Genomic DNA, 25,263 nt, shown 5'->3' with positions numbered 1-25,263 from the left:
TCGAGAGGATGTCAGGGGGTGTGTGTGCCTCTACCCAGGCCACTGATCAAATAGCTGCAGTCCAAGAACATAATCTGTTAGATAACCAACAATAAACTGCCTTGAGACCGAACAGCTAAGCCTGCAGAGCTTTTCTTTGGAAGCACGGGTTGGAGGAGGAATTTCACCACCACGTGAGACCCCAAAGCAAGGCCGGGGTTCTCACAATTGCCTCCTTCACATCCACCCCAGGCCCTTCCCTGGACTCTGTCTGGGAGCAGCTCTGGCTCGGGGATGTCTCTGGTCACCACTGCCAGTCAAGCTGTGACACTCCTGCCCTGTCCCCCTGCCCACCCAGCACAGCCTGGACACGATCCCGTGGTTCAACTTCCAGCTCCAAACCCAGGACAGCTTGGTCCCAGCTCCCTTTTGGGACATTCCCCAGCCAGTGCCATTTCCTGATCCTTATCTTGCACTGTTTGGGTCCACTCTGGCTGGGTTTAACTCACTGTTATAGGTACAGCCCCTGGGTTTAGTCCTTGTCCCTGTCACTTAACCTCTGTTTATTCCTTGTGTCACCTCTCTGTGTGGCACCTGAGCCCTTCCAGGTGAGGGACACTTTTCCAGGATGGAGCCCATGGACCATGTTCTTGGGGCCATCTCTAGTTACACTAATACTGGCATTAAATTCTGATAGTAATTGGTCTTCCCAAGGCAGGGTTGTCCCTTTTCTAATTTTTCTTGTCTGATTTGACTATAAAAGTGTTAAAGTCTCTGTCAGAGGCTTTCTCTGTAGTCTGGAGCCTCAAAACTTTAATTTTGTCACAACACAGGACCTTTCTCTGTCTAATCTTTATGCTAATATTCATGTCATTATGCCAAATTCCCTCCTTTGCCAATGTGCCCAGGCCTTGATATGAAATTAAACCATGGGAAATCCAAACTACTTCAGCAAAAAACTTTGATTTCTGGTCATGAGGTGGTTCAGGGTGGCTGGGGAAGCAGTGCTGATGGAAATCTGCACCACCCAAGGGCTCCCTCAGCACAAGATGCTAAAATCAGCACCAAAAGAGGGAGAATTGGCAGATACTAAAATCAGCACCAAGAGAGGGAGAAATGGCTGTATATTTCTGAATTTATGTGGGTTTTAACCCATTAAATCACTCGCAAAACACAATCCCACATGGTTTAAAGTTTATGGGGGGAGAGAATGAGGCTGCTTTCTCTTGGTGAGTGAACAAATTCAAAAGCAATAGGTTGCCTTAAGTGATACCTCACTAACTCTATTTCTTCATCCCATGACTACAGCTTCAGACTTTACAGAAACTGGTTTGTTTGTTTGTTTGTTTTGTTTTGTTTTTAGGAGAAATCCAAGACAAGTATTGAAATATCTTAGGTATTCCTATTTGAGGCATGTCAGACATCTTGTCTTGGTAGAACTAAGCACAGTTGAGGCTAATACATAAAAGTGTAATAAAACAGATGCGTTGCTCCTGTCTGCTGTCACTCTGAAATTCCCATTTCGATTTCATTTTCCGAACAAAACATTACCTTTTAATGAGTCCAGATCTGTCAGGGATGCTGAGCTTTCAAGTTCACGGGCGCCTTTCCTGGGTGGGATGTCTCATTCGAAGGATGTGGGACTCTGTGGACTGTGACAGGGGAAGCAAGGAACTGGTTTTATTCTCTTTAGTGCTTCTTCACAGTCTCTGCGGGCTGGAAGTGCCTCCTTCTAGAAGCGACATCAAAATCAAAAGGAGATCTGAGATTTTCAGTGTTGTGGTTCTTCTCTTTGCACAGCTGGTGCTTCTCAGAGATGTTTCAGGTGGGGAAGTGAAACCCCCAGCTTTTATCTGTGGAGCACTGTCTGTTGATTGCTTGAAGTATTGCAAACTCCCAAGCAGTTAAGTGAAATTTCCAGGAAATTACCATTATTTAGGTCAGCTAAGTGCCTTTGAGCTGCCTTTTGCGTGTATCTGTTTCTTGTTGCAGCCATACTTCAGAAAAAAAATGCAGCTGAAAGAGCAAACCGCTTTGTTTGTGACAGAATCACGGAATGGTTTGGGTGGGAAGGGACCTGAAAGATCTCATTTCAACCCCTGCCACGGGCAGGGACACCTTCCACTGTCCAAGGTTGATCCAAGCCCCGTCCAACCTGGCCTTGGACACTTCCAGAGATCCAGGGGCAGCCACAGCTTCTCTGGGAATTCTATTCCACAGCCTCCCCACCCTCACAGCCAGGAATTCCTTCCCAAATTCCCATCCATCCCTGCCCTCTGGCAGTGTGCAGCCATTCCCTGTGTCCTGTCCCTCCATCCCTTGTCCCAAGTCCCTCTCCAGCCCTCCTGGAGCCCCTTTAGGCCCTGGAAGGGGCTCTGAGCTCTCCCTGGATCCTTCTCTTCTCCAGGTGAACATCCCTAGCTGATCCAATCCCCACCATCCTCAAAACAATTCCTTTTTTAGGTGAAGTTTCCCAGGTTACCTTTTAGTGCAAGGGAAAAGGCCTCAAGTTGCACCAGGGGATGTTTAGGTCAGATATGGGGGGGAAAAAAATAATGGAAGGGGTTGTAAAGCATTGGAAAAGCTTCTCAGAGCAGGGCTGGAGTCACTAAAAACCTGTGGGTGTGGCACTTGAGGACATGGCTTAATGGTGACCGTGGTGATGGTCAGATTTGATGATTTTGGGAAACTTTTCCAGCCTTGATGCCTTGGGACTGTGTGAGATGCAGCAGAGTCCTTGCAGAAGCGTGTGGCACAACATGAGAGCAGACAGGAGCTCCCCCGCGCCGTCGGCGATGGAGCGTTTTAATTGAAGGCAGCGGCGTTCATGGCAGGCAGAGCCTGTCCCTGTCCCCGCCCGGCTCGGTGGCACCTTGCAGCAGCTCCTGCCAAGCAGTTTCGGAGTGTCAGATCTGCAGGAGATCATGGGTGGAGGCTCTGGCAGCTCTGGGTGTTTATTCCGTGAGCGCTGTCTGCTTGTTTTCTGTCGTGACTCTGCCTGTGCTGCTGGGTGAGGCACAAGGGTTGAGGAGAACCCAGGACTGAGTGAAGCTCTCAGGGTTCAAGGTCTGCCTCCCTGGCTTGGAGTGACACCCATGAGCCACCAAGGCCATGTGTCCCTAAGTTGGAGTGATCCCCACGAGCCACTGAAGCCACGTGTCCCTAACTTGGAGTGATCCCCATGAGCCACCAAGGCCATGTCTCCCTAACTTGGAGTGATCCCCACGAGCCACCAAAGCCATGTGTCCCTAACTTGGAATGATCCCCATGAGCCACCAAGGCCATGTCTCCCTAACTTGGAGTGATCCCCACGAGCCACCGAGGCCATGTGTCCCTAAGTTGGAGTGGTCCCCACGAGCCACCGAGGCCATGTGTCCCTAACTTGGAGTGATCCCCACGAGCCACCGAGGCCATGTGTCCCTAACTTGGAGTGATCCCCACGAGCCACCGAGGCCATGTGTCCCTAAGTTAGAATGGTCCCCACGAGCCACCGAGGCCACGTCTCCTAAGCTGGAGTGATCCCCACGAGCCACCAAGGCCATGTGTCCCTAAGTTGGAGTGGTCCCCACGAGCCTCTGAGGCCGTGTCCCCTAAGCTGGAGTGGACCCCACGAGCCACTGAGGCCTGGCTCAGTGACCCCCACGAGCCACCAAGGCCATGTCCCCTAAGCTGGAGTGGTCCCCACGAGCCACCAAGGCCATGTGTCCCTAAGTTAGAATGGTCCCCACGAGCCACCGAGGCCACGTCTCCTAAGCTGGAGTGATCCCCACGAGCCACCAAGGCCGTGTGTCCCTAAGTTGGAATGGTCCCTATGAACCACCAAGGCCTGGCTCAGTGACCCCCACGAGCCTCTGAGGCCGTGTCCCCTAAGCTGGAGTGATCCCCACGAGCCACCGAGGCCATGTCCCCTAAATTGGAATGGTCCCCACGAGCCACCAAGGCCATGTGTCCCTAAGCTGGAGTGGTCCCCACGAGCCACTGAGGCCATGTCTCCTAAGCTGGAGTGGTCCCCATGAGCCACCGAGGCCATGTGTCCCTAACTTGGAGTGGTCCCCATGAGCCACCAAGGCCATGTCCCCTAAGCTGGAGTGGTCCCCACGAGCCACCAAGGCCATGTGTTCCTAACTTGGAGTGGTCCCCACTAGCCACCGAGGCCGTGTCCCCTAAGTTGGAATGGTCCCCACGAGCCACCAAGGCCATGTGTCCCTAACTTGGAGTGGTCCCCACTAGCCACCGAGGCCGTGTCCCCTAAGTTGGAATGGTCCCCACGAGCCACCAAGGCCATGTGTCCCTAACTTGGAGTGGTCCCCACTAGCCACCGAGGCCGTGTCCCCTAAGTTGGAGTGGTCCCCACTAGCCACCGAGGCCGTGTCCTCTAAGCTGGAGTGGTCCCCACGAGCCACCAAGGCCATGTGTCCCTAACTTGGAGTGGTCCCCACTAGCCACCGAGGCCGTGTCCCCTAAGTTGGAGTGGTCCCCACGAGCCACCGAAGCCATGTGTCCCCCTAAGCTGGAGTGGTCCCCACGAGCCACCGAAGCCATGTGTCCCCCTAAGCTGGAGTGGTCCCCACGAGCCACCAAGGCCGTGCCTCGCTGCCCAGCGGCAGACCCATGGGGCTCAAGGGCTGCCTGGGCTGCAGTGTGTGGAGCCTGAACAAATGGCTCATTTGCATGGTGGGTTCACATGTTTGCAGAGTCTCTTTTGGGCCATCAAGTGCTCGGCTTCACTCGTTGGTGAGCAGGTGTTTGGCAAAGAAAGAGCTGTCACACCATCAGCTGGGAGAGAGGAGGAATCTGCTGCCGGAGTGTTGATTCAGAAGTCATGGCTGCTGTTCAGGAAACTTTGATTGGAAGTGTTTTCTGTAGTTCTTTTTCCTTGAAAATGAAACCAGAGACCTGCTGGGCTCCCACTCTTGTGCTTGTAACTCCCTTCTACCCTGAGAGAAATCCTGGCTGTCCCCTCCTGTCAGGAGCTGTGCAGAGCCACAAGGTCCCTCCTGAGCCTCCTTTTCTCCAGGCTGAGCCCCTTCCCAGCTCCCTCAGCCTCTCCTGGTGCTCCAGACCCTTCCCCAGCTCCATTCCATTCCCTGGACACGCTCCAGCTCCTCAATGTCCTTCTTGTGAGGGGCTCAGAATTGTCCCCAGGGCTGGAGGTGCTTCAGCAGTGCCTGGCACAGAGGGACCATCACTGCCCTGACCCTGCCAGCTGCACTATTAATTAATTAAATTAGTCAGTGTTGCCTTGTCTCTTAGTTACTGTGGAGTTCTCATTTATCTTTTTCTTGTTTGCAAGGTTTCCTTTAGGATTGAACTTCTGAAATGAAGCCACAACTCCAGATTTGATTCAGACCTCACCAGGTGCCCCAAAGGGATTCTTGGGCTCTGTGGTGGATTTTTGCTCATCCTGGTATCCTGTTTGTATCTGGTGTGTTTGTGAGTTGCCAAATGGATGAGCTCAGGCTCTTTTTCTCTTTTTTTTCCTGACTCCATGGATGCCTGATGTGTGGCTGGAGCTGTGGGACACTGCTCACTGCTCACTCTTCCTCCTCAGCATTCCCACATCCCTGTCTGTGGGTTCGGGTTGGCGAGTGGGAATGATCATTTTTTTCAAACGCTCCTGTAGCTTTGCAAGCTTTTATCCTGAAAAAATGAATCCTGCCTGCCCTTTCCTGCTGGAATGGCTACAGAAGGGTTTTAGCTTTAGGGAGAATATTGGACAGGAGTTGCTGTTGGAAGGCAGAGGTGCAAATGGGATTTCCTAAATGCAGCCTTGCTCCAGCTCTGTCCTTGTGCAACACAGTGGCAAAAATAGCAGTTATTTCTGGGAAAACCAGAGCAATCTTGTAATGTCTCACCTGTCCTGTGTTCCTTATAGTGCAGATACACAGCTCCATTTTCCAGGGGGATTTTGGTGCTGCTGGGGCTGCTGCCTCTTTCTGTGGCCTTTTTGTGGGGATAAGTACATCAGTGTCACCAGCACTGCTGGTGACATTTCCCCTGAGAGCAGAGCAGAGCTCTGGGGCTGTTCCTGGTCTCTTGCTTTGTTCAGGGTTAGACGTTTGGCTTCCAGACTGGCACAGGGTGATGACTTCAGTCTGCTGCTGTGTCTCTGCCTTTCTTCTGAGGCTCTGAGGGACTCAGATCCCTGTGCTGCTGCTGCCTCAGGATGTGGAGATGGAAGAAAATTCTGGTAAGGGGTTCCCATTTCTACTGTAGCTTTTTATTCCAGATTACCCCATGCTGCTTCCCCGCTGTTGAAGCCCCTGTGAGGAGTTAATACGTTGTCTCAGCAATGTGGAGTGAGAGTTTTGGACTGGAAGTTCTGTTATTCATTTGTTTTGGCCTTTGTTTTGAGGACCTCAGAGCATTTTACAAAGAATGACCCCTGGAACGACCTCTGGAAAAGCAGCAGAAGGTCCTGGGTACTGCAATATGTTCTTTTCTAAAAAAAACCCCCAAACTTCAGAGCTACATGACTGAAGGGTCAGCAATAAGCACCTTTTCCTTCTTCCTTTCATTCTTTTATTGTGTTTAACTTGTCGGGGTTCAATGCCTTTTTTTATGATTACTTTTTTTAAGCTTCAAGTTTTGAGTTTTTGTATGTTCCTGGCTTTTCTTGCTCCCATGCTCAGATTTTATTTCAGTCAGAGCTATGAAGCAGTTGAAGTCAGACCAGCACAAGATGATTAATTCTTCCTGTCTCCCAAGATCATCTTTTGAGACTATCAAAATAGTCTCTCTGAAATAGATTCCCTGGTAGCATGGGGGTTATGGGAATGGCTGAACAAGGCTGTGCCCTTTCCTTCCTGTAAAACTGGGATGCTTGGAAGATGCCAGTCAATCCATTTTGTGTAGCACTTACATCTTTTCCTCGCCTTACAAACAAATTTGTCAGATGCTTTACATCCCGCTGAGCGGGAAGTAGCATTTGATGATATTTCTCCTCTCAGCTGCTATTTGTGACCCCTGAGCTCCCTGGTGAATTCCCAAGGAATGCTGCGAGCCAGGGAACCGGAGCAGAATTCCCTGAACTTGTGCAGAAGGGTCTGAGGAACCAAACCCCAGTCACCCGACACCTTAACTACTGTACAAGAATTTCCTCCTACTGTGCCTCTAATAGAAACTGCAGGGCCAAATTAAGTGGGCAGATTGTAATCACTGCTGCTGAGTTATCCCAGCGGTGGAATTACTGCAGCCCTCTGCTTTTCCCGACTAATTTGGAAAGTTTGCTGCCTCTTCCCCCGCTCCCCTCCCAGAGCTCCACCTTGCCACATTCCAGGCTCTGCCTTGTGGGAAGAAAAGAGCCCGAATGACCATAAAGAGCCCAGATGTTGTGGCTGGGGGCAGGAAGCACAAGTCAGCTCTCCCTGATTTGTGAAGCTAAAAATAGTGAGAGCATTAATAGGAATTTCTGCCTTCAGCTGGCCGGGCAGGCCGGCCTCTCCGGGGGCACCTTCCTCGTGGGAGCTGTAGATTAATTCCTCACTGGTTTGGTTCCTTGTTTTATTTGCATTACAGGAGTGCCTGCAGGCCTGAGTGCAGCTTAGACCCCCAGCTAGGCATGGCAAGAGACTGTGTGAGCCTAAAGATGCCTCTGGATGAATTTCAGAGTGAGGAAATGTAGAGAGTGACAGGGAGGGGACAGAACCTGCAGCCACGTGGCGCCGACAGCAATAATCCTGGGGTGAGTTGTTTATTTTCTCTTACCAGCACGATGAGTGTCTGCAGCTCTTCCCCAGCCCAGTCAGCTGTCACAAACTCCTTGCTGGGAGCTGTGGGATGGCTGATGTTTGCTGGATAATTGGGAAAAGCAGGCACTGTCCCTTCCTGAAGCAGCACAGGAGCACTTTCTGTCAAGGGTGGATGCTTGGGATGCTCTGTCTGGATGGTGAATGTCCTGCACAACCTTCCAGAGTCACTCTAAATCCCCTTCTCAGTGATTTCATGTCAGGGGCAGCCAGTGGGAGAGCACATTTGGGCGACTGGGGAGTGTCTGGACAGCATTTTCCAGCCTGATGGGTGGGGTGGGGAGGGTGGGAACAACGTGATCAAAGTGGCTTTTGTTCCCTGCAGCATAGATTATAGTAATGTTGCTATGGCCACAAATCTCCCTCAAATTGCTGCAGACAATTCATGAATTTCCTTTTTTATTACATCCTGACGCTGGAAACCAGCAAGGCTGCCAGAAACCTCTCCCAGGGAAATCTGTAACCGCTGGAGATGTCAGGAGGCTGCAGGAGGGGCTGGCATGCAGGTAGTGTGAGTATTGCTGTACTGGGGGATGCTGTAAAGGGAATCTCTTGTTGCTGGAACTTTGGGATGTTTTTGAGGTGAAGTAATTAAATTAACCCAAAATATCTAGCTGCTCACTTTGATCCCATGACTCCTGATTAATTAGTTAGTCCCATCTCCAGGGTAATTGGAGTATCAGCATGCCTGAGTCCTCGGCAGCGGAGCCCTGTAAGCTTTATCCTGTTTTGCTTCCTTTCCCAAGGAAAATGTATGGTCAGGAGAGCCTCATCTGGGGTTTCTGAGGTTGGGCTGGGAGATCCCTGACTGGGAGATCCCTGGCAGTGCTTCCTGCTGCTGCAGCACAGGGAAAGTTGTATTTTTCCTCCTCTTGGTAGCTTTGCTCACTCACAATCTGGACCTCCAGCAGCATTTGGGTGTCCTGAGCACTGGGGGTGAGGGATTTGTGATTGGTTTCTTTCTGGCTTAAGTCAGGCTGTACGTCTTGTGTGAAATCACTCATCAAGAACTCTTGTCTTTGTGGGCAGGGAGGGAGGGAGAGGGGAGGAAGTCAGATTTGGCTGCAGCACAGCTTCCTCACCCCACAGTTCCCCGTGAATTGGTCTGTGGGGGTTCTCCCAGGACTTGGGGAACAGGGCTGTGTACAAGACTCCTAAACACCACTTGATCACTGCCTTCTGTGGCCCTGGGCAAGTCATTTAGCTCTTTCTTGCCTTAATTGGCCTAATTAGTGCCTTCAAGGTATCTCCAAGTTCTGGTAATGGTTGCTTCTGGTTGTACACTGAGGCAGTGACCAAGAGCCCTGGGCATGTTCAGCCTGGTTCCTGGTTAGTCTGCAGCTAAATAAACTTCAAAACTCCCTTTGCTGTTTGATGTGACAGCTGGGAGGTGGTGACTGAGTTTAGAATCCCAGGTGGTTTGGGCTGGAAGGACCTCAAAGCTCATCCCTGCCCTGAGCAGGGACATCTCCCACTGTCCCAGGTTGCTCCACCCTGGCCTGGGACACTTCCACAGCTTAACCCAAAGCATGGCTGTGGCCATCCCAGCACTCAGATTGTGCTGCTGTGACCTTGTTGTCTTAAAAATCAAACCTCATGTTATTTTCATCAGTTTGTTAATTTGATCCTCATTGAAACCCATCCTTTTTCCTTGTCCTCTTCTGGATCATGGTGTAGATTTTTTGGTTCCATGTGACAGAGCACAAGCTTTAGTGCATTCAACTCAGTTCATTTCACAAGCTTAGACTCACATTTTGTGTGTTTACAGTTTGTAGTATTTGAGGAACTGCCAGATTTATGGTTATTAAATGTGATGGAACTTTTCTGCCCAAGAGTAGAAATCATGGGAACACAGATTTGGGTTTTCAAGGACTCTGAAGATGTAGCTCCAACCCCCTCCCATGGGCAGGTTGTGCCCTTTGAGTGTCTGGGTAAAGCCCAGCCAGTGTTTTGGATCTCTCGTGTTTATGGTTTGTTCTTCTTGGTTTTTGTGGGTATTGTGGGTCTCTTGTGTAGTGCTTGTGTGTAGCAAGGATCAGCATTTTGAGGTGACTCTACACAAGGTTTAGGAAGAAATCCTAATGCACTTATTGGAGCCTCCTGGAGCACTTCTGTGATCAGCCAGAGAAGGACAAATGTGTAGGAACTGAGAAATGGAATGAGGGTTGTGGTGGAGCAGTGTCCTGGATGAGGGGACATGTTCAGTTTGTGTGCAGAGGCCATACCCCCTGATTTAATTCTCTTTTTTTCTGTCCTGTGTTTTGTTACTTCCTTCTCGTGCCGTTTGCACTCGCTGTACCCACACTTTTAGCTAATTTCTAAGAAGAGAAATAAAATACTCTTCTTTTTGGCAGCTTCAAAAGCAGGAAATCCTCATTACTGTGGTGTGGCTTTATCAACTCATTCTCACACTGGTGGCCTGAGCTTTGCCACCCTCAGGTGCCCTTCCCATGGCACAGTGAGCTCGGGCTGGGCTGCTGGGGCTCTCTGAGCTCCATGTCTGGCTGGAGACATCCAGGCTGTCCTGAGCTCCATGTCTGGCTGGAGAAATCTGTCCTGAATGGACAGACTTGGGCAGCTCCAGCACCCACTGACCTGCTCAGGGCAGTTCTGTTGTCACACATCCGTGGTGAATTCTCATGTTCACCCCACAAATGGTTTTGTAACTGATTGAGCAGGAAGATTTATGTTCAGGGGAAGTAATAAACCAACTCTTTGCCCAGCACTTAGTGTGCTAAATGTTAGTGTGGTGTTTTTTCTTCCTCTGAAGTGGAATGCTTGGCACAAGCAGGATGTGGATCTGTTAGAGTGGGTCCAGAGGAGGCCACGGAGCTGCTCCAAGGGCTGGAGCCCCTCTGGAGCCAGGCTGGGAGAGCTGGGGGTGGTTCCAGAGAAGAGAAGGATCCAGGGAGAGCTCAGAGCCCCTAAAGGGGCTCCAGGAGAGCTGGAGAGGGACTTGGGACAAGGGATGGAGGGACAGGACACAGGGAATGGCTGCACACTGCCAGAGGTCAGGGATAGATGGGATATTGGGAATTAGGAATTGTTCCCTGTGAGGGTGGTGAGGCCCTGGCAGAGGTTTCCCAGCTGTGGCTGCTCCTGGATCCCTGGAATTGCCCAAGGCCAGGTTGGATGGGCTTGGATCAGCCTGGGACATGGCAGGGAATGGATTTTTTTAAGAGTCTTTGCCAAGATGATCTTTCAGGTCCATTCAGCCCAGACCATTCTGCGATGGTTTGAAGCGTCACAAAAACGTGTGCCAAGTGTGGTCCTTTGTAGTCTCTGTGGCCAAATGCAGCAAACAGCACACGTGGCTCCATGTCTGTTCCCTGTGAGAGGAATGGATCTGTTCTCACCCACAACTTGCTGGTTTTTATTTTCCTTCTTTTCCTACCAATTCTTGGCTGCCAGGCTGAGGTGGGCCCAGGAGCTATGTCATAAAAAATTTCTGGCTCTGATCCCTCAGTGTGCCATCAAAATGCAGATAAAAAAATGCTGCAGGTCCTCCTTGGTGTGGGTGTGGAGGCAGAGAGGGGCTGGGAGGTGGATTTTTGGAGGAAGGACTGTGTAGAAATCTTTCCCAATTCCATCCCTGTAATCCCATGCTTAACATTCCTGTTCTGTGCTTCAGCCCCTCACCTTTAACTGGAGTGCTCTGAGATTGCTTATCTGAAAGAGATGGAGGTTCATTATGTTAATTGGCTCTGAAATGACTGCATCAAATATCAGTAATTGCTATTATTATTCTGCTCTTGTTGTGTCCTAGGGTTTCCAGGGAGCAGAAATTAGAATGGAAACCTGCTCTTGGTGCTGTGGTTGCCGGCAGAGCCTCACGTGAGGTTGGGGTTTCAAGAGGCTGTTGAGTGATTCTGGTAGCAAAGAGTGGGACTGGTGACATGGAGAGGGGAAAGATCCCTGCTCAGAGATGTCTGTGTTTAATCCCAGCTCCAGGAGAGCTCCCTGCTCTGACTGAGGGTGTCAGGGCTGTGAATACAGCACAGACACGGCCACTTGCCAGATGAACTATGGATGTGTGGCTGGAAAATTGATTTTAGGAGGGAGCAAGCGTGGAATAAACTGGTGCTGCCACTCCTGACTGTGCTGCCTGAAATTGTTTGGAGAAGGGATAACTCCTTCTGGCATGGTGTGTCTGCCTGCTGCTGACAGCACTATTTCTACCCAGTTATGAGATGATTTTCCCTCAAAACTCTTCCCTCCCAGCTCTCGGGTTTGTCCAGAATGGTTTTGTCCCTCACGAGGCAGAGTGGAGCTTTCCTGATGGTGCTGACACGAGTGAGCCTGGGCATAACTCGATCCTCTCTCAGCTGCAAAGCAGAGCAACATTTTGGTAATTTGCTGTAATGGGATCTCTGTGCTCAGCAAAATTTGTAATGCTGCTTGGGATTTGGTGTGGGTGGGAGGACATGGGAAAGAAGGGAGGGTGGCTGGATAATTCCTCCTGAGGGGCAACAGTTGTGATCTCTCTGAGCAGGGACAGGACACAGGGAACTGCTGGAGGGTTCAGGTTGGATATTAGGAAAAGGTTCTTCCCCAGAGGGTGTCGGGCACTGGAACAGCTCCCCAGGGAATGGACACAGCCCTGAAGCTGCCAGAGCTCCAGGAGGGTTTGGACAACGCTCTCAGGGATGCACAGGCTGGGATTGTTTGGGTTGGATTGAGATCCTCGTGGGTCCAACTCTGGATATTCCATGATTCTGTAATGGAGGAGGAATTTAGGAAGGTTTTGGGGTAGGAGCCAGAAGCTGGAGCGAGGACAGCATTAGCAGGTAAGAGATGAGGTGCACAGCCAGGAACTGAGAGGGAATGAAACGTGAATCTGCTTTTAACAGTCAGGAACTGAGAGGGAAGGAAACGTGAATCTGCTTTTACACAGACAGGAACTGAGAGGGAAGGAGATGTGAATCTGCTTTTACACAGACAGGAACTGAGAGGGAAGGGCTGGAAGCTGCCAAGGGAGTTGCTTTTTTCCATCCCTGGGGTCCTGTAATCAAACCCCTCCTACATTTGTCCTGACCAAATCACAAATACCTGTTGGATGTGAATCAGGCCAGGTGCTGATTGCACTTTTACACTTTTTACTCCAAGCATCCTGGTTTCATCTCTGCTCTCTGCTTTTCCAAGCATTGCTTTGCTTGGCAAAACCAGAGGGATCTGCCTCACCTCTCCAGCTCTGGAATCAGAGATGAGTTGGACCGTCTCTGATGCTCATTAAAAGCCGAGTTCCAGTTTTGGAGGTGCTGTGAGTTGGGAAGAGTGTTAGAGCCATGTTACAGCTATATTGGGATACTTTAAAATAGTGGAAAATATTGAGTTGCAGAAGGAGAGCTGCTTGGAGGCACTGGATGAGAACATGGTGGGCAGGGGAATCCTTTTTTCTCTCCAGCTGCCTCGTGGATGCCTGGAGCTTTGTAAAGAAATTTGCCAGTCTGATGCACTCACTGTGGAATTAAGGACAAACTTTGATGCTACTGTTTTAGGACTGTTTCCTTATTTGAATCTTTGCTCAGAAAAAAGTCTCAAAGTTTTTTTCACCATGTCTCTGAGTCCTCTCTGAGCAGCACAAGACACTGTTGGCCTTTCAGTGGAGTCAAATTTTTTGCAGTTTCACTTCTTTTTATTTAATTTTTAATTTCTTAAAATAAAATATCCCTTAGATTGAAGTTGGGATGATACAGCTTCCATCTGGGAACTATTTTAGATGTAATTTGAAAAAACAGACTGTAAAACACACACTCATAAAAACAGTTTGTCCTTTGCAATGTACTAGCAAATGATTCTCAGCAGCCTCCTAATGCCCTCTGCTCGCCTGTATTTGAGCTCCATGACATGCTCAGAGACACAGTTACAGTGGATTTTAATACTGAGTCACACATAAATTCCCAGTATGGATCATTTGGGGAAGATTAATATGGAGAATATGTTAATAGTAAAGAATTTGAAGTCATTGCAGATTTTGCAGCCCTGAGTGTGCACGAGGAGCTTGGTGACCGTAAAGTTGCTGTCTGGTTTGGCTTGAAGATGAGATTACTAAAAAAATGTGCCTTGAACTCTGGAAATTGTGTGGTTGTGCACAAACACTCCTGCCTTAGACCCGTGGAATTCCAGAATGGTTTGGGTTGGAAGGGACTTTAGGGGTCATCTCATCCCACATAACACATCCCATTGTCCCAGGCTGTCCGAGCCCTGGCCAGCCTGGCCTTGGACACTTCCAGGGATGAAGCAGCCACAGCTTCTCTGGGAATTCTATTCTATTCTATTCTATTCTATTCTATTCTATTCTATTCTATTCTATTCTATTCTATTTCTATCCCATCCCATCCCAGGGCTCCCCACCCTCCCAGCCAACCATTCCTTCCCAATATCCCATCTAACCCTGCCTTGTGTCCTGTCCTTGTCCCATTCCCCGTGCCCTGTCCCTCCTGGCACTACCCAAAGGTGTGCCTCAATTTTCTGCAGATTTCTCCCCACTTTTGGCTTTTTAGCATCCCTTGTGCCTCCTGCTCTAGTCTGGGCAATTTTTTGGTACGAGGCAGGAGCGAGTCACCACTTCACTTAAGGATTTACCAGCTGATCCCATCAATTTTCCATAGGGTGCCAGTGATTTCCCAGGCTTTGATTTGCTGCTGTTATTCATGAGCATCTCCCTCAGCCCCAGGGAGGTCCCTTGATTAAGTCATTAGTGCTCGTGGGACCTCATGGGGAGCCCAGGCTGCCTCAAATAATGAGCTGAGACAAGAGTGGCAGCTTCTGATTCTTTATTTTTCATGGTGGGCTTGGTTATGGTGCCATCTGATTTTTGTGAGAGGGTTTTTTTTTTTGTTGCTTGACTGTGGAGAAATAAAATTTGGCAAGGATCATGTAAAAACAGTGTCTGGCCGTGTTTGACCTGCCCTTTCTCTCCTTCATCCCCAGCTTCAAGGTTTGCTGGAGACTTAAAAAAATAAAAAGCGCCAAACCAAACATCAAATTGCTTTTGAGTAACGTGAAATCCTGATTATGGAAATGTGAATAATGGATCACAACACACATTCATCTTCTGCCTGCTCAGAAATCCTGCTGGTGGGCTGTGCATGGGCATTAAAGGGAATTTTAAAAAACTTGCTGTGGTGGCTGTGTGAAACCAATACCTTCGTGGCTAAAATGGGTGGTTTGCAGTGCAAAGCAGCACTGATGTGTATTTTATGGACAAATAAACAACTGAGGTTTTTTCCAAAGGACCAGGCAGCCTAAATTGGGTATTGCAGCAAAGCAAAGCAGCAGAGAAGGGTGGGTTGAGGAGCCCTGAGAGGGGACTGATGGATGTTCTTCATCTGGCAGAGGAATGGTGGCATTCCTAAGCTTTTTGTGTTTGAAAATCCTGTTTCCAACTGTTTGTATTATGCCAGACTTCAGGTACATTCCAACATTCCAGCTAGTTGGTTGCTGGTGCTTTTTGGAAGGTCTGTAATGCAAACTGTTCAGCTGTTTTGGAGGATGAGACTGAGAAAACACATTTCCTTACGATTAAAAATAAAGACAAATAAAGGCAGAGTGACCAATTCAAGTGGCGGTGCCTCTGCACTTGGGAGCAATGATTGGATGGTTGGAAAATACCTCGTTTGCATTTCCCATAAAAATCCACCAAAGCTGGGCCAGTTTGGAAACACTGAGGGAATAACAGCAGGGAATTAAGAGGGAGGGGAGGGAGAAAATCTGTATTTCTTAATCATCACCACATACCACCCTCGGGTTGGATCCTCTCCTCGCTGTTCCCATGGGCTGTGTCGTTTTGGGGAAGCTGCTGGGAACAATCTCTTCAGAAATATTCTTCCCAGGGCACTGGTTTTGAACGGCCTGGATTTAGTTTTGCAGGGATGATGGAATTCAGTGGGACCTGCCCTCTCTGTGTGTGCCTGTATGTGAAAATAGATACGTGTATACAAGTGTATAGTGGTGAAGATGATAAAATATCCCTGTGTATAAATGTGAAAGTATTTAAGGATGGGGTTTGGAGCAACCTGGGATAGTGGAAAGTATCTCTGCCTGTGGCAGGGGGTGGAATTGGATGAGCTTTTGGGTCCCTTTCAACCCAAACCATTCTGTGATATATTAAAATACTAATACATAATATTAAAATCTGAGGCATCCCCTCATGAGCAGAAGCTGCCGGTCCTTGCCCATCTTCTGAAGGCTCCTGTCCTTGTGGAAGGACAATGTTGGTGCTTTAAGAGCTTTGTCCTGGGCCAAATTTGGGTTGAAACATCTTCAGAAGATTTTAGAAAACACACCTGTACAAATTGTGTTTCTGTAGGAATCCAGGCTGGAGGTGGGATGGTGCATTGGACAATTGGCTTTTGGAGCCTCATAGGGGACAGTGGGGATAAAATCCTTTATTTTTCTTTTGGTGGAGGTGGTGGTGACCTGCAAGAAAAAGAAATATGGTGAGGCAGTACAGACTATTTTGGACCTGTCTTCCTGATGCAGGAAGTTTTTCCTGGCACAACAGCTGAGGTGACCACAGATGCTCAGTTAACCCAGCAGGAATGGATGCAGGAGATGTTCCTGTGTAACAAACCAAACCAGCAAACAACCCTTGGCTTCAAGATGTGACAAAATGCAGCAGGGCTCTGGACTTCACAGCCTTCTGACAAAGGTTTTGCACGTGTTGAAGTCCCAGAATGAACCATCACTGCTGGTGGCACCACCCGTCGTTCCTGTGGTGACAGAGGCCTGCAGGAGTTCCAGGTAGCAGGAGGAAAACGTGACAGTCACTGAAGGATGATTTGTCTTATGTGCTGGGCAAACACTTAGATTTGCCAGTTTTTCAGGTTATTTTTTGTTTGATAGAGAGCAGATAAGCAGATTCATTTTTAAAGGACCGCTTCTTGTGCTTAATCAATTTTCTCTTGTCTGTAGTGAAAGGAAATTGAGTGTAAAATTTGTGCTTGTAGGGAGGAGTGGGTTCTCCGTGAGCTGCTCTGAACAAATCCATCTTTGTGTGACCAGGCAGCATCAGGGCTGTCATGAAGATGGCGTGAGCCACTGCCTCTGCTGTTTTTGCATCAGGCTAGGAAATAAAATTAATGGAAAGGTTGTGATAAAGCTGTAAATGTGATCATGGGAGTTCTTAGAGCTGCGTCCTGGCACTTGTGATTTCCATCAAGTACAGAGAACAAGAAAATCTGTGGAGTTCACAACACCGGTGGAGTAATAAATTGCTCCAGGAATATGAAAAATGACTTGGAGCCATCTGGATGATTTTGAAACTGGAGGATGGAGTGAGCAGAGGGGGCTGCGCCTGGGGCAGGGGGCTCAGCCCTCCAGGAACTGTGCAAAGGTGCCTGTGGTTGGACTGAGCAGCCAAATCTGCTTCAGCTCCCCAAATAACAACTATTTAATGCCATCTATGGGCATGTGAGCTGGGAAATAGCAACGAAGGATGTTTTTACTCCAAAAACTGAATTTCTGAAAATAATGTTCAAGTAGCTTATTTAGCTCTGATAGCCGTGTGTTAAAATAGATGTGGGAAAAGCTGGAGATCCTGCAGAAGGAGCAGCAGGGCAGCTTTTGGATCAGGGTGAAAATATCTAAAATTGAATTTTTAAACTCTCCCACGGTGCTTATGGGTCAGGAGAGAGATCAAAACTTGAATCCCTTCTCTGGGGAGAAGCTGCTTGGAAGGTGGCATTGAAAGGTAGACATGGGCTGGGATTAATCACTGGAGCAAACTCCCAGGCAGAGATGGATTTGCTGCCTCCGAATTTATCTGTGGAGGTTGAACTTGCTTTTTTTCTTTACCTGTGGCAATGCTGACATCCAGAGAGGGTGACACCAGTTTGGTGGCAGCAAGCAAAGGAAGTTTCCATTGCCTTTCTTGAAGACAAAATCTCAAGGCACCCTTTCTGCTGTGAAAGCAAAATGCTGTTGTGGAACAGAGGGTGGCTTTGCACCATAAAATCCTGAAAATTCTTGCTTGGAACAGTTCCTTTTGAATGAATTTTGGCAGTGGGCTGGGAGCTCAGGGCAGTTTTCTGGAAGGGGATTGTTGCCACTTCTGTGTGTTTGTTCTTCCTGCTGGAGAAGGAAGAACGGTGCCAAGAGAGGTTCTGATGTGCCTCGAGTTCTTCTTTGCAGCAGTTCATTTACCCCTGCTGAGCATCCCTGACTTCATGGTAATTCTCTGTGCCAGGCAGCTGGTTTAAGGTGAAAAGGATTTGTAAAATCCCCAGCTGTTGGTTCAGGTGAGGAGAAACACCAAGAACCTTAATTTGAAGGTCCAGTTTTTATCCCTGAAGGTCTTGAGCCTCCGAAGTGTGTGCAAAATGATTTCTTTAATAAAGTTTTTCTGAGTTAGATAAGGGGGGAAAAAAATTCCTTCTTTCCTCTCAAAAGTAAATCCTAATTGTGGACTCATTTAGGATGGAAGAATTCTGTAAGATTATTGAGTCCAGCTGCTCCTCCAGCACTGCCAAAGCCACCCCTGATCCGTGTCCCCAAGTGTCACATCCACGCAGCATCTGAATCCCTCCAGGGATGGGGGCTCCACCACTGCCCTGGACAACTCTTGGGGAAGAAATTATTCCTAATACCCAACTGAAATATCGTTTTTTGTCTTGTTACTCCTTGTTGAAAAATGTTAGGAGTGACAGTTCCACGGTAAATGTCCTGTTTTCCTTACCCACCCTCATTTCCACGTTGGAAATCTCTGTGCATTCCTTCTTTTCCTATGCAAAGCCCTGTCTAGGTTTGCAGACTTGAGCTTGCTGAGGGAATTTAGGGATTTTTAAAAGGGAATCTTTGTCCCTTTGGGCTTTCAGTGGTCACTTGGCCATCCGGAGGTCAAGGTTGAGAGTTGTGTCTGTGCTGCAAGAGGGCAGGAAAGGGGAATTTTGGCATCTGGGATGGGTGATTGGGAGCACAGAGCTCTCAGTGGAGCATTACCAGTGTGAGTTACCCCCTGCCTTGTGTGCTGGCAGGCTCCTGCTCGGCTGAAAGGAAATTATTACCTTAAATCCCTTTCCCTTCTGGTGACCCAGCAGCTTTTAGGGCATCTCTAACCTGCCTAAATTCAGATTGTGAGTCTGAACCCAGCCCACAAAGGAAAAGGCAGAAGAAACTTGGCAGGTTTGGACTTGACTCTTGGGGCCAGGGAGGATAATTTCCTAATTTGTTTCTGGGAAATCACCTGGTTTTGTTCAGGTTTATGGAAGAAACGAACAGTTTATCCTTCACCAGCCTGTTAAAATTCCTTTCTCACAGCAGGATCATAAAATCTTTGACTTTCTCTCTGCTTGCAACAACAGGTTTTAATTTCCCTGTTTGTGGGGAACAGGGGCTCTCTGGAGTTTCCTTGTGGGGATTTCTCCCCCTGTAGACCCCTTTTGTGTTATCCCACTCATAATATCAGGATTCCCAAGCACTCCCTCATTTCCAGCTCTGCTTTACACATTCTTTTCTGCAGGATTAATATGCTGGGTAACCTCTGTGCATAAACAATTCAGGAGCAAATACTGGAGAGCAAATGCTGATGGTTTTTTGGCCATTTTTATGGGACATGTTGCCTGAATTAGCCTGGGGAACTTTTCTGCTCTTAAATATCAGAGCTTGATGGGATGTTTTGTGTTGTCCAAACATCTGCTGGACTTTGGCATCTCCTTAATGGCACTTGGAGTGGGAGTGCCAGGAATGCTTTCCAGAGCCGTGGATCTGGGCTTGTGTTGCTCTGTCTCCATCATGTTGGCCTTCAGCTCAGGTTGGAGCATCCCAGGAACGATTTCCTGGGCATATTTCTGTATTAGGTTGCAATATTTGCCTGCATTAGTGCGGAGGAATGAGTTTAAACAATTGTACTGAAACCAAGTTTTAGATTGGCAGTGGCACCTCTGACAGTGGGAGAAATAATGGTGCTGCAGGCAGGTGAGGGAAGGAAAAAGCCAGCCTGGATAAGAGCCTTGAAAGAAGAGAAAATGGGGAAGCAAGTGGAGATAATTGTCAGGGAAGAGTGAGATGGAAGCAGATTGGGATGTTTTTTGTGCCCAGGAGTAAAGCAAAAAGCTTTTTTGGTGAACTCTGAGAGGATGAGCAGTGGAAAATGGACAGATTTCTTTGGCTGGTGAAGAAATGAGGTCAGAAAAGAAAACGGAGAGCATTAAATATCCCAAGGTGCCATTTAGGGCTGTGTGTTCCCTCCTGGCCTTCCCAGCCCCCATGAACAGGGATTGCTCCAGTCCACGTGGGGCTGCAAAGCTCCATCCCTGTTTCCTGCAGAGATCTGTGTACATATCTCAGAGGCTGGGTTTAATTTCCAGGAGGATGTAGGTCTTGTTTATGTTGGAGCAGCGAGCAGGAGAGGCCAGGAAGAGACCATGTGTGTAAGAGCAGGGCTGGATTCCCTGTGGAGCAGAGGAGCCTTCCTGGGCATCTCTGCACAGCTGCTCTCTGCATCAGGCATGGAGAAAACAAAACAAAAAAAGGCAAATTAAATGTTCTTTATAAAAGATTCCAACAGCAAAGTTCTGTTCCAAAGGATGGAAGGCTCCTTATCCACTAAATCCATCCCATCACGTAGATCCCTGTGATCTCCAGAGACCTTTAGGAGCTGCAGCTCACCACATCAAAGGAGTGTCCGTGGGGCTTGGAGTACAAACATGGAATATTCAGGTGCCACAGGGGGTTCACAAGGCTCCGAGTCCGTGCCCAGGGAGCAGATATTCCCTTGCTAAGGCACCATCTGACAGCTTCCCCCTTCCAGAACTCCACACCAGACAACTCTGCATCAAAGGTGACCTGAGAAACTTTTTGTAATGCATTAAAACACGTCCCAGACTGAAAAATGCCAAAGTCCAGGTTTAAGAACTCCCCCTCTGATTAAAAGATGTTTCTTTGCAAAGTAAGTTTTGCTTGTCCTGATGGATTTGAAGCTCTGGGAACCATGGACCTCTCCTGGCACGATGTCTGTGCTGGAGGGGGACATGGAGGGACCACAGCAGGGGACAGCTGAGAGCGATCCATGCTCCAGTACTTGTGGGACATCCTCTGACATTCTGCTGGCTTCCCACTGCCAGAGGGCAGCGCTGGATGGGATTTTGGGAAGGAATTCTTGGCTGTGAGGCACTGGCAGGGGTTTCCCAGAGAAGCTGTGGCTGCCCCTGGATCCCTGGAAGTGTCCAAGGCCAGGTTGGATGGGGTGAGGACGAGGATTCCTCCCATGGCACAGAGTGACCTGGGTTCTGCAGTGTCCCCTCTGCGCTGTCAGCCTTGGCTCTCCCTCCCTCCTGTCCCCAAGAGCTGGGATAGGGTGAACAAATGATGGAGCCCAACCTGGTTTGAGGGCTCCGTGTGGTGGAAAAGCCTCTCCTCCAACCCGAGCTTCCAAAGAAAACTCTGCAGTCTCTTGTTCGGTCTCATGGTTGTTTATTGCAAGTTACCTAAAAGATTTTCTTCTTGAGCTGCTCAGTTTGCTCAGCAGCTCAGGCAGAGGCACACACACACCCTGACATCCTCTCTGACTCCTGACTGCTTCTCCTTCTCCTTCTCCTTCTCCTTCTCCTTCTCCTTCTCCTTCTCCTTCTCCTTCTCCTTCTCCTTCTCCTTCTCCTTCTCCTTCTCCTTCTCCTTCTCCTTCTCCTTCTCCTTCTCCTTCTTCTCTCCCTGCCCAGGGCTGCTGCTCTCTTTTATATGGTACATTACGTGTTACATGTTTATAGTTTTTCCCCAATGCCTATTCCCTATATCAACTGGTGCCTTTCTACTCCAAACCAATCTGTGAGTGCCAACATCACCAGAACATGGAGGTGAGGAAGGAGAAAGAGGGAGGACAGGGCAGGCCCAAATCCCAAATCCATCTTAAACCTCTGACCCCCATGTACAAAACCAAAGCCCCAGTACAGCACTCAGAAATTCTTCCCTCTACTTTGTGACTACTTCTACTGTAACATCCAAACTTTGGTGACTTCTTGTTCTCCCTGCAAGGTTGGTAACTCGTTCCATGGCTCAAACCCAAACTCACAGCTGTTTGCAGCTGTGCCAGGGTCTCAAATGCTTCTGACCTGGGCCCGGAACATCCAAAAACATCTGAGGGACGTTCTGAGTTCCAGCAACCCACGTGTGTTTCATGTCGCTGTATGTGGGGAGGAGATGGGGACCCCAGGAAAGCTCAGCACCCCGGGGTGCAGTGGGGACACCGGGCTCAGTCACACCAAAGCTGCTGCCCAAAGCCCTGCAGTTCTTCCACCCTCCCACAACGTAACATTTCCCTTTTCCCCGGGGTGCTTCCCCTAATGGGATCTGGAACGGAGTCCTGTGCCAGGCCAGCAGCCAGCAGACTGCAGAATGTTCCTCCCCTCCAGCCCTGCAGTGTCCAGGGGATGAAAACCAACATCTCCCACCAGCCTGGGGTGCCGAGGCTGGTCCTCCAGCTCAAGGAATTAATTTGCTTTTTGATCATCCCTAGGGAAGAGTCCAGCAGAGCCCTCTGGGGTGCTGCTGGGACAGGTTCCTGCTGCCTCAGGAATCTTCCAAACATTCCTCCTGGAGGCTTTCCTGGACTGGGTCTGTGCCAGCCTGGTCGTGCTCCTGGCCCCAGCTTGTCACCTGCCTTGCTGTGTCCCAGTGCTCCTGCTGCTGGGGAGAGTCACGACGTGTTTCTGTGTGTTCCTGGGGTTTGGCAGAGCTGCAGAAATCAGCATTTCCCCGTTTCATTGCCTTACGGATCCCCCTCCCCTTCTGCAAACCTTTCAGAATCTGCCTGTCCCCGTGAGGGAACAATTTGGTGGCATTCAGGAGTTGCTGAGTCTTGAACAGCTTCTGCTGGTCCAGCCACTTCTTTGAAAGTTGGAAGTTTTGGGTACTTTTTTTTTTTTTTGCTCAAATAGCAGCTTGCAGCGGGCCAGGAGCTGTTGTGACAGTGCCTCTAAAATCCTTAAGCTGCTTGAATCACTCCAAGGAGCCAGGCAATAAAAGAGCTGGAATAAAATGTATCCCACAATGTCCTTCACTTCTGCTGACAACTGCAGTTTAAATCACTGGTGCAACCTTTTAGCATAGCTGGCTTGTGAAAATGAATAAAATATAAAATTACGTTAGAACAGCGACTTGCCACTTCTTCTCTGGTGGAGAGTAGGGAGAAATCACCATTTTTTGGGGGGGTGAACCTCTGCTTTAATGACACTCAGAATAAAATGTTAATATATGCGGGAATTTTTACATCATATTAATTATATAGTGTTTATTAGATAAGGGCCTTCACTTTAATTATGAAGTGGTGTTTATTCTATGAAGAGTTTGATGTTTTCCAGAGTTTACATTAAAATTAGGCTTTTTAAAAAAAAAAAAAACTCTTAAGCTCTCTTCTAGTGGAAGATGTCCCTGCCTGTGGCAGGGGGTTGAAATGAGATATTTGAGGTTCCTTCTAACCCAAACAATTCTGTGGCTCTCAGGAGAGTTGTTTCTTTTGGCTGATGGATTTGGGCATCCCATTGCCAGATGCTCTTGATTCCTCGGCTCCTTTGCCCCAAGTGGCCGGAGTTTCAGGGACTCAAAATAATCGGTGGCTTTGAAGAAGAAGAAAAAAAAAAGGCAGATTTTTATTTTGTAAACCGTCAGCATTCCGAGCTTGCCATAAAACATCTCCAGATGCTGGGGCAGCGTGGGTGAGGTTTGGAGTGGATCTTTCACGGGTCACGCCGAGATGAAACCCTCAGCTGTGGCTGCTGACATCTTCACTGGTGATTCCTGGAGAACTCGGGGAGGAACTTTGCAATCAGGGAAGGAAGGAGGGGTAGGAGGGTCCTGGCTGCTCTTGTTTCTGCAAACACCCTGCAGCATCTGCTGATGGAGCAGCACCAGGACCCGCAGCCTGCCAGGAGAGACCGGCTCCCATCACCGTGTGTTTCCATCTCTCTATCCCCAAGATTTGGGCACTCGGGAAGTGTTTTGCCAGCTGAAGCCAGCGGGGTGGAAGGCATGGAAGCAGCTTTTAAAAGCAGCAGCAGCCTCCAAGGACCAGCCCTGACTCCCTGCCGGGAGCTGGGACTGGCCAGAGGCTGCGAGCATGGAACACATCAGTGAGAGTCAGCGTGGGGAGATGCTCTGCTGTCCCAGAGGCTGTGTGGGAGGATGAAGGCAGGATGGAGATGATCCTTTTTGTTTGAAAACAGATCCTTTTTGTTTGAAAACAAAGGGAAATGCCACTGACTTCGCCCTCCTGGAGCCTCGGGCTTTTCTTAACAAAAGGTTTTTTTTTTTTCTTTTAATTTTTTAATCTGTTTGTCTGCTGAGATCAGATGGGTTTATTTTTTTTGCAGCAGAGGCGTGGCTGAGAGAGGATTTGAGCTAGGGAAAAAACTGGATGAAGAATTGGTGGGAATTGCTGGGCTTGAGGCTGGACTTGGTGGTGTGTCATGGAACAGGTCAGGCTGGGTGGCTTGCAATGATCCTCTTGGACCTTGGCACTTAAGTAACAATGGAGATAATGACTTTAGTTAATATTTTTGTGGGAAATGATCTCAGGGATGTAACCTGTCAATTACCAGGAGTTGTACAGGAAGAATTTTGTGTGAAGTGAGCTGAGAATGCTGAGAATGCCTGGAAGCAGGCTCAGAACTGATGGAGCAGGAGCTGATGATCCACATCTGATCCAAATCTTGTAGATTTGCAATATCCCTTCTCCAGGTTGATCTCATTTGTACCTCATTCCCCATTCAGCCTCCCTTACCCCCCAAATTGTCAAACTTGTGGGAGCTTCCAGGCTTAAGACCACGTCATAAATCACAGAATCTCAGAGAGGTTTGGAAGGGAAGGGACCTTTCAGCTCATCTCCTTCCACGCCCTGCCGTGGGCACCTTCCACTGCCCCAGGCTGTCCATCCCTGTTTGGAGAGGTGGAGAGGGAATGTTTGTGCCAGAGTGCCTCTCTTGCACCATGCCATGCATAACTTATTTCCTGAGCCCTTGTGGTTTTGTCTGTGTTTTTCTGTTAAACAGGAGGGAAACCCTTGAGATCAGCGCTGGGAGAAAGAAGAGAGGTGGAGGAGGAGTTGATGTGGGATGAGCCCAGGAGCTGAGGGACAGCAGGTAAAACACGAAGGAGCTCTGCAGTGTCAGGCTGCCCTACTCCTGGAGTTAAGTTGCTTCTTCCCTTGCTGGATTTTAACATCATTTACCAAAACACCTCACACCCTTCTAACAACACTCTCCTCCTCCCCACAGTCCAGTTGAAATAATGTTGAGATGAGAAAAGCTTGTAAAAATAGGGCAGGACCATCACAGTGTCACCCCCAGAGCTTTAATCAAGCTCCTTACATATTTTTTGGCCATCAGCTCTTTTCATTTAATCATCCATTAATTGCTGAAAGTTTTAGCCAAATTCATTTGGCAGAAGTGCAGGCGAAGAAGCAAAGGAATATTTCACAATATTCTGGTTTCAGCAGTTTTCAATTCTGATTTTAAAAGCAGAGCTGAATGTCACTAATGGTCTGAGCTCAGTGTCTGGGTGCCTCGGGATCCAAATCCCTGCACACAGCTCAGGGGGAAGTTGG

The 25,263-nt window shown here is 48.7% G+C and overlaps 1 protein-coding gene across 2 annotated transcripts in view; it reads left to right on the top strand.

The window, feature by feature from the left end:
* Positions 1-25,263, top strand: part of EXTL3 (exostosin like glycosyltransferase 3) — a 140,752-nt gene that overhangs the window by 62,645 nt on the left and 52,844 nt on the right. For both annotated transcript variants that reach the window (XM_077782483.1, XM_031504476.2), the window contains exon 3: positions 24,710-24,799. The gene's annotated coding sequence lies outside the window, so the exon portion shown is untranslated. The remainder of the gene's footprint in view (positions 1-24,709; positions 24,800-25,263) is intronic.

Source organism: Lonchura striata, chromosome 3 (genome assembly GCF_046129695.1).
Source record: "Lonchura striata isolate bLonStr1 chromosome 3, bLonStr1.mat, whole genome shotgun sequence".
In the NCBI taxonomy this organism is placed as follows: Eukaryota; Metazoa; Chordata; class Aves; order Passeriformes; family Estrildidae; genus Lonchura; species Lonchura striata.
The sequence above is the reverse complement of the archived record's forward strand: the minus strand, read 5'-3'. Positions and strand labels throughout refer to the sequence as shown.